The sequence below is a fragment of the Triticum dicoccoides genome, chromosome 7B (genome assembly GCF_002162155.2).
Source record: "Triticum dicoccoides isolate Atlit2015 ecotype Zavitan chromosome 7B, WEW_v2.0, whole genome shotgun sequence".
Taxonomy (NCBI): Eukaryota; Viridiplantae; Streptophyta; class Magnoliopsida; order Poales; family Poaceae; genus Triticum; species Triticum dicoccoides.
Window position 1 is genome coordinate 13,071,608 of NC_041393.1, and position 9,409 is coordinate 13,081,016.

Here is a 9,409-nt window from a genome sequence, read left to right on the forward strand (position 1 = left end):
AAGGTATATGTGATATACATGTTATTGATGTGTACCTTACTAATGCTCACAGTAGCACCTGGGTATTTGATACTGGTTCTGTTGCTAATATTTGCAACTTGAAACAGGGACTACGAATTAAGCGAAGATTGGCTAAGGACGAGGTGACGATGCACGTGGGAAACTGTTCCAAAGTCGATGTGATCGCAGTTGGCACGCTACCTCTACATCTACCTTCGGGATTAATATTAGACCTAAATAATTGTTATTTGGTGCCAGCGTTAAGCATGAACATTATATCTGGATCTTGTTTGATGCGAGACGGTTATTCATTTAAATCAGAGAATAATGGTTGTTCTATTTACATGAGTAATATCTTTTATGGTCACGCACCCTTGAAGAGTGGTCTATTCTTATTAAATCTCGATAGTAGTGACACACATATTCATAGTGTTGAAACCAAAAGATACAGAGTTGATAATGATAGTGCAACTTTTTTGTGGCACTGCCGTTTAGGTCATATCGGTATAAAGCGCATGAAGAAACTCCATACTGATGGGCTTTTGGAACCACTTGATTATGAATCACTTGGTACTTGCGAACCGTGCCTCATGGGCAAGATGACTAAAACGCCGTTCTCCGGAACTATGGAGAGAGCAATAGATTTGTTGGAAATCATACATACAGATGTATGTGGTCCGATGAATATTGAGGCTCGTGGCGGATATCGTTATTTTCTCACCTTCACAGATGACTTAAGCAGATATGGGTATATCTACTTAATGAAACACAAGTCTGAAACTTTTCAAAAGTTCAAAGAATTTCAGAGTGAAGTTGAAAATCATAGTAACAAGAAAATAAAATTCCTACAATCTGATCGTGGAGGAGAATATTTGAGTTACGAGTTTGGTGTACATTTGAAACAATGTGGAATAGTTTCGCAACTCACGCCACCCGGAACACCACAGCGTAATGGTGTGTCCGAACGTCGTAATCGTACTTTACAAGATATGGTGCGATCTATGATGTCTCTTACTAATTTACCGCTATCGTTTTGGGGATACGCTCTAGAGACAGCCGCATTCACGTTAAATAGGGCACCATCAAAATCCGTTGAGACGACGCCTTATGAACTGTGGTTTGGCAAGAAACCAAAGTTGTCATTCCTGAAAGTTTGGGGCTGCGATGCTTATGTGAAAAAGCTTCAACCTGATAAGCTCGAACCCAAATCGGAGAAATTTGTCTTCTTAGGATATCCAAAGGAAACTATTGGATACACCTTCTATCATAGATCCGAAGGCAAGATTTTTGTTGCTAAATTCGGAAACTTTCTGGAGAAGGAGTTTCTCTCGAAAGATTTAAGTGGGAGGAAAGTAGAACTTGACGAGGTAACTGTACCTACTCCCTTATTGGAAAGTAGTACATCATAGAAACCTGTTTCTGCGACACCTACACCAATTAGTGAGGAAGCTAATGATAATGATCATGAGACTTTAGAACAAGATACTACTGAACCTTGTAGATCAACCAGAGTAAGATCCGCGCCAGAGTGGTACGGTAATCCTGTTCTTGAAGTCATGCTACTAGATCATGATGAACCTACGAACTATGAAGAAGCGATGGTGAGCCCAGATTCCGCAAAATGGCTTGAAGCCATGAAATCTGAGATGGGATCCATGTATGAGAACAAAGTATGGACTTTGGTTGACTTGCCCGATGATCGGCAAGCAATTGAGAATAAATGGATCTTCAAGAAGAAGACTGACGCTGACGGTAATATTACTGTCTACAAAGCTCGACCTGTCGCAAAAGGTTTTCGACAAGTTTAAGGGGTTGACTACGATGAGACTTTCTCACCCGTAGCGATGCTTAAGTCTGTCCGAATCATGTTAGCAATTGCCGCATTTTATGACTATGAAATTTGGCAGATGGATGTCAAAACTGCATTCCTGAATGGATTTCTGGAAGAAGAGTTGTATATGATGCAACCGGAAGGTTTTGTCGATCCAAAGGGAGCTAACAAAGTGTGCAAGCTCCAGTGATCCATTTATGGACTGGTGAAAGCCTCTCGGAGTTGGAATAAACGCTTTGATAGTGTGATCAAAGCATTTGGTTTTATACAGAATTTTGGAGAAGCTTGTATTTACAAGAAAGTGAGTGGGAGCTCTGTAGCATTTCTGATATTATATGTGGATGACATATTACTGATTGGAAATGATATAGAATTTCTGGATAGCATAAAGGGATACTTGAATAAGAGTTTTTCAATGAAAGACCTCGGTGAAGCTGCTTACATATTAGGCATAAAGATCTATAGAGATAGATCAAGACGCTTAATTGGACTTTCACAAAGCACATAACTTGACAAGATTTTGAAGAAGTTCAAAATGGATCAAGCAAAGAAAGGGTTATTGCCTGTGTTACAAGGTGTGAAGTTGAGTCAGACTCAATGCCCGACCACTTCAGAAGATAGAGAGAAAATGAAAGATGTTCCCTATGCTTCAGCCATAGGCTCTATCATGTATGCAATGCTGTGTACCAGACCTAATGTGTGCCTTGCTATAAGTCTAGCAGGGAGGTACCAAAGTAATCCAGGAGTGGATCACTGGACAGCGGTCAAGAACATCCTGAAATACCTGAAAAGGACTAAGGATATGTTTCTCGTATATGGAGGTGACAAAGAGCTCATCGTAAACGGTTACGTTGATGCAAGCTTTGACACTGATCCGGACAATTCTAAATCGCAAACCGGATACGTGTTTACATTAAACGGTGGAGCTGTCAGTTGGTGCAATTCTAAACAAAGCATCGTGGCGGGATCTACATGTGAAGCGGAGTACATAGCTGCTTCGGAAGAAGCAAACGAAGGAGTCTGGATGAAGGAGTTCATATCCGACCTAGGTGTCAAACCTAGTGCATCGGGTCCAATGAAAATCTTTTGTGACAATACTGGTGCAATTGCCTTGGCGAAGGAATCCAGATTTCACAAGAGAACTAAGCACATCAAGAGACGCTTCAATTCCATCCGGGATCTAGTCCAGGTGGGAGACATAGAGATTTGCAAGATACATACGGATCTGAATGTAGCAGACCCATTGACTAAGCCTCTTCTATGAGAAAAACATGATCAGCACCAAGGCTCCATGGGTGTTAGGATCATTACTGTGTAATCTAGATTATTGACTCTAGTGCAAGTGGGAGACTGAAGGAAATATGCCCTAGAGGCAATAATAAAGTTATTATTTATTTCCTTATATCATGATAAATGTTTATTATTCATGCTAGAATTGTATTAACCAGAAACATAATACATGTGTGAATACATAGACAAACAGAGTGTCACTAGTATGCCTCTACTTGACTAGCTCATTAATCAAAGATGGTTATGTTTCCTAACCATGGACAAAGAGTTGTTATTTGATTAACGGGATCACATCATTAGGTGAATGATCTGATTGACATGACCCATTCCATTAGCTTAGCACCCGATCGTTTAGTATGTTGCTATTGCTTTCTTCATGACTTATACATGTTCCTATGACTATGAGATTATGCAACTCCTGTTTGCCAGAGGAACACTTTGTGTGCTACCAAACGTCACAACGTAACTAGGTGATTATAAAGGTGCTCTACAGGTGTCTCCAAAGGTACATGTTGGGTTGGAGTATTTTGAGATTAGGATTTGTCACTCCGATTGTCGGAGAGGTATCTCTGGGCCCTCTCGGTAATGCACATCACATAAGCCTTGCAAGCATTGCGACTAATGAGTTAGTTGTGGGATGATGGATTACGGAACGAGTAAAGAGACTTGCCGGTAACGAGATTGAACTAGGTATAGGATACCGACGATCGAATCTCGGGCAAGTAACATACCGATGACAAAGGGAACAACGTATGTTGTTATGCGGTCTGACCGATAAAAGATCTTCGTAGAATATGTAGGAGCCAATATGAGCATCCAGGTTCCACTATTGGTTATTGACCGGAGACGTGTCTCGGTCATGTCTACATTGTTCTCGAACCCGTAGGGTCCGCACGCTTAAGGTTTCGATGACAGTTATATTATGAGTTTATGCATTTTGATGTACCGAAGTTTGTTCGGAGTCCCGGATGTGATCACGGACAAGACGAGGAGTCTCAAAATGGTCGAGACATAAAGATTGATATATTGGAAGCCTATGTTTGGATATCGGAAGTGTTCCGGGTGAAATCGGGATTTTACCGGAGTACCGGGAGGTTACCGGAACCCCCCGAGAGGTATATGGGCCTTAGTGGGCCTTAGTGGAAGAGAGGAGAGGTGGCCAGGGCTGGGCCACGTGCCCCTCCCCCCTAGTCTGAATAGGACAAGGAGAGAGGGGGCCGGCGCCCCCCTTCCTTCTCTCTCTCCTCTTTCCCCCCTTACCGAATCCTATTCCAACTAGGAAAGGGGGAGAATCCTACTCCCGGAGGGAGTAGGACTCCTCCTGGCGCGCCCTATCCTGGCCGGCCGCACCCCCCTTTGAGCCTTTATATACGGAGGCAAGGGGCACCCCTAGAGACACAAGTTGATCCACGTGATCATATTCTTAGCCGTGTGCGGTGCCCCCTTCCACCATAGTCCTCGATAATATTGTAGCGGTGCTTAGGCGAAGCCCTGCGACATTAGTACATCAAGATCGTCACCACGCCGTCGTGCTGACGGAACTCTTCCCCGACACTTTGCTGGATCGGAGTCCGGGGATCGTCATCGAGCTGAACGTGTGCTAGAACTCGAAGGTGCCGTAGTTTCGGTGCTTGATCGGTCGGGCCGTGAAGACGTACGACTACATCAACCACATTAACGCTTCCGTTGTCGATCCACAAGGGTACATAGATCACACTCTCCCGTCTCGTTGCTATACATCACCATGATCTTGCGTGTGCGTAGGAATTTTTTTGAAATTACTACGTTCCTCAACAGCGACACCGTATATCTGAAAAAGGGAAACTTTTACTGGGTCGAATTCATCGTTTGCAATGCTATGCTTGGAATTTATGTGAAATGTATGATTTTACTTGTTGTTCTGAAAACCCTAAGAAAAACCTTCCCTATCAATATGAGTTTAGTGATAATGGAATTGTATCTTCATATGCTAAGGGTGTTTATAATTACTATGATGTTCAACAAATTGAAGAATTTGTTGCTTTTAAGGGTGCTTATGAAATTGCTTCTTTGATTGAAAAGTATGATGCTACTCTTTACAAATATGAAAATTTTTCCATACTTAAATATTGCTATGATAATTATGCTTCTAATGCCTATGTTGAACCATATATTGAGGACTACTCCGCTGTCCCAGAAGAGACTAATATTTTGCAGGAGCCTATGGAAGAAGAAATTGACGAAACTGTGAGCTCATTGGATGAAAAAGATGAGGAGGAGAGCGAAGAACAAAAGGAGGAAGAGCAGATTAGCTACCCGTGCCCACCTTCTAATGAGAGTAACTCTTCAACTCATACATTGTTTAATTTCCCTTCGTGCTTACCGAAGGATGATTGCTATGATGATTGTTATGATCCCGTTGATTCTCTTGAAATATCCCTCTTTGACGATGCTTGCTATGCTTGTGGCCAAGATGCCAATATGAATTATGCTTATGAAGATGAACTTCCTATAGTTCCTTATGTTAAACATGAAAATGTTGCTATTGCACCCATGCATATTGTCCGTACAATCTGAACATAGTCGCGTATCATGTCTTGATAAATAGTTCCATCTGGATGTGCATCCAAGACGACTAACACTCCTGTATGATTGCAAATTTCTGAACAAAATGTGCAGTTAGTATGTGCAGAAAAAGAAACAGTTCTACAATCTCTTAAACGTGAACAAGGATTCTTAGTAATCTGTATCAGCATACCTGGTGCCAACCAAGCTTTCGTCTCACTGGATGGCAATGGAGCTAACCAAAGGATGTTACGTAGATTCATAGAGTCGTCATACGGCACATCCGATTTTGTTAAGATAGTGAATTTTTTAATCAAATGCAAGCGCACAGTGCGAGGAAAATTTAGATTAAGACTTCATATGCATCTGACTGAATCATACCAGTCTAGGAATATCGCAAATTGTAAGGGAACGATTCCTTATCAAATGCTGGAAATTCTTCGGCATGAAACCTGCTTTAGAAAATAATTAACATGGCTAGACCTAACAACTAACACACTGTTTCAGGGAGACATAATATTTCTAGTGGCATAGTAAAGATCATCTCTCAACGGAAACAATCTTTTCACAATCCTGTAATCAAAATGCTTAGCCCTACCTATCTAACTAGACTAACAAGACCCCGCAAAAGAAGGACCTCGACTAACAAGAGCTTACAATGTCGTATCTCCATTTTACTTTCTCCAAGAGGCAGCTAACTTCTATTTTAAGTTTGCAAGCAATTAATTTTATGCTGTAAGTACCGATTGTCATGCTAAAGTCAACAAATTGTGATGCTAGCAAACCTGCCCAGATCGTAAAAACTATTGTGTTATAGTTATCGAAAAGAAGCTCGAATCTTAACAATAAGCAGTACACTTGCTCAAATTTTGAGTTTACTGAACCTATTCATTTTTTTGGACATAGTGAACATGATAAGACAAGCCAGATGCTCTATTTTTAATTAATAGTAATCCATGATCAGCAACAGTTTCTTTCACTAATTTTCAGTTAACACCAATCCATGATTTTTTCCAGCTAAAACTATTGATGAATTTTTGTTGGGTGACCTATTAGATCTGGAATGGAAGCTCACATAAGTTGAGGTGATTTTTGTCCATATGAAAGCAGAGGACCATATGGTCTGTGGCCTTTTCATCCATATGAAAGTAGAGGCCCTTGAGTTTGCTGGGTTTTGTCTCCGACCATCGTGTCGTGGTGATTTTGCAGTGTCAGGACCGGATTTTCGGGATATTAATTTCCCAAAAGCGTCCCTTGTGCTCACTAGCCCCAGGATTACTGTTAGCTGATGAGACACCAACTTGTTACAGAAACTCCAAGCAAACTACAAAATATGTAGTACAAGACCATTCTAGTCTATGGGTACAACAATTGGTTTCTAGTGGTTGATGGCAGAAGCGGTTTGCGGATCATCAGCATCTATGGGACTCCATTCCCATAGGAACAACTGACCAGGATAACTCCTATATTCGCGAGGCTGCTATCTCCATTGCGTAGGTTCCGAGGCTGTCATCGCAACGTTCCTTTGCATGCAAGAAATCTGGCCAAGACAATAGCCAGGGACAAGCCAGTGAGTACTTTGAATGTACTCGCAAACATTAAGAACACAGGTATAATATAGCCACTGATAATCATGCTTTGAAATATTCCATGATTACTTCGTCAGTCATAACTGAAGCTCATGATGCATGCAAGCAGGTTAATCATGTCATATATGAATATGCATTCAGCGAGTAGAAATAGAATGCACCGATCGGGTGTCTGAAGAGACGCCTCGAAAGGATAACAATATAAAGTATGCCTCAGTCGGACGTCTAAGCGACACCACATAAAGGGCTTATAAGTAGATAAAATATCAAGCATGCCACAGTCGGGCGTCTGTGCGACACCGCATAAAGGGCTTATAAGTAAATAAAATAACAAGCATGCCACAGTCGGGCGTCCGTGCGACACCACAAAAAGGGCTTATAAGTAAATGAAATGACAAGCATGCCACAGTCGGGCGTCTGTGCGACACCACATAAAGGGCTTATGTATAAAAATAATCATAGTGAATATCCAGGAGGTAGAACCGTCCTAGGGATACTCAATAATTCAAATAACATAAATGGTTAGTCCATAATAATAATAATCATAATCATCATACATCACAAGTCAGGATCAATATTCTGGTTTAATAGTTCCTCCTCCGAAGACCGACACTAAGACCGACACTTGACCCATCCCAGACTGTAGTCCTTGACCATGGACACGGCTATTCGAATAGGTTTAATCTCTGCAGAGGGTGTACTCTTTACCCACTAGCAACGGATTTCCTTTAGTCCATCGGGACTAATTCCGTCCACGGTCTTTCGTTCGAAAACACACCTAACCGCACACACCAGCCTAACTTACGGGTGTCTGGAATCACCCTTGACACCTGTTAAGCAAAACTCTAAGTGGGGAGGCTACAACCTCGACTAGCATGGGACCACAAAATTTATACCGCGCGCAAACTGGGGGAGCTACCCCCTTCGGCTACAACCGAAAACACCCATGCCCCCGGACCGGATGACTGGCTTTAATCAAGGGCCATGGAACCCTCATCGTGGCCTCTCTGTACGGTGTGTGCTAGACAGGGGTTGACAACTTACTGAACCATACCCTACCTACGGCAGGGACAAGTGGCAGCACGAAACAAGTATGGGGGTTACTGGAAAAAGACTCAATCTACGGCCGACTCAGGAGGCTTAAGTATTTCCTGCATGATTAGCTCAAGGATAATATTTCACATCCATCAGACACAACCACCACTCATCATATCTCCCCCTGCCCCCCCGGTCATAACCGTCTCGACAAGGGACAAGCTCGTGTCTACCCAAGACAGAGACTTTCCCGGATCCTTCCCGGTAGGCATGAGAGGCATATGAGGGTGATTGCTATCACAAGTATGTCCATTTCCAACAGCAATTTTTTTTCATCTTTGCACTCAAAGCGTATGATTATATCGTGACAAACACATAACGGATACTCCGTGTCACGGTGGTGTTGTGACTGTATTAAACAACACATGATAATATTATGCCTGAGTTCAGAAATGCTTGCCTTCAAGGTGTTGAAAGGTGAGGTGCACTCCAATATTTTTTGTAAGCTTTCTTCTCTCTTGCCAAAATCCTATTTCGAAAATAGGAAAATAACACATACTTTAAAAACAGTAAAAAAAAGTTGTCCTAATTATTTTTGAAATAAATCTTAAAATAAACTAGGTGGAATTTGAGAGAGGTAGGAAAAAGAATCAATTCATTTGGACTTATATTTAAAAAGTTATAGCCAGTCAAAGTTTTGGTCAAATTCTGTTTTTAAATCAAAACAGAAAAAGAAAACGTTTCAGACAGAATACGTCTTCGAAGCAGGGGAGACGTACTCGGGGGTTTGCGCTTCCACTTACGCCAGCGTGGACGGGCGCGTGGGTCACTGACAGTGGGTCCACGGGGCCCACTGGCCAGGTTTGCTTGCCGCTTCTCCCTCCTTTTCCTCTTCCCGAGCGGGGGCAGGACTGCGGTGACCGTCGCCGGCGAACGGAGGCTTCTTGAGGGCACCCGAGGCCAGGGATGGTTCCGCCACTCCTAGGCGGTCCTCCCGGTGGTCAACTGGCCGGCGGGGACGGAGGGAATTGCCGGCGGCGAGCTCCGCGGCGGAGGGGGCTTCGGGCATGATTGGGGGATTTGTCTCCGGTGGCTCCCGATCAAAATTGGGTTGGGGGTG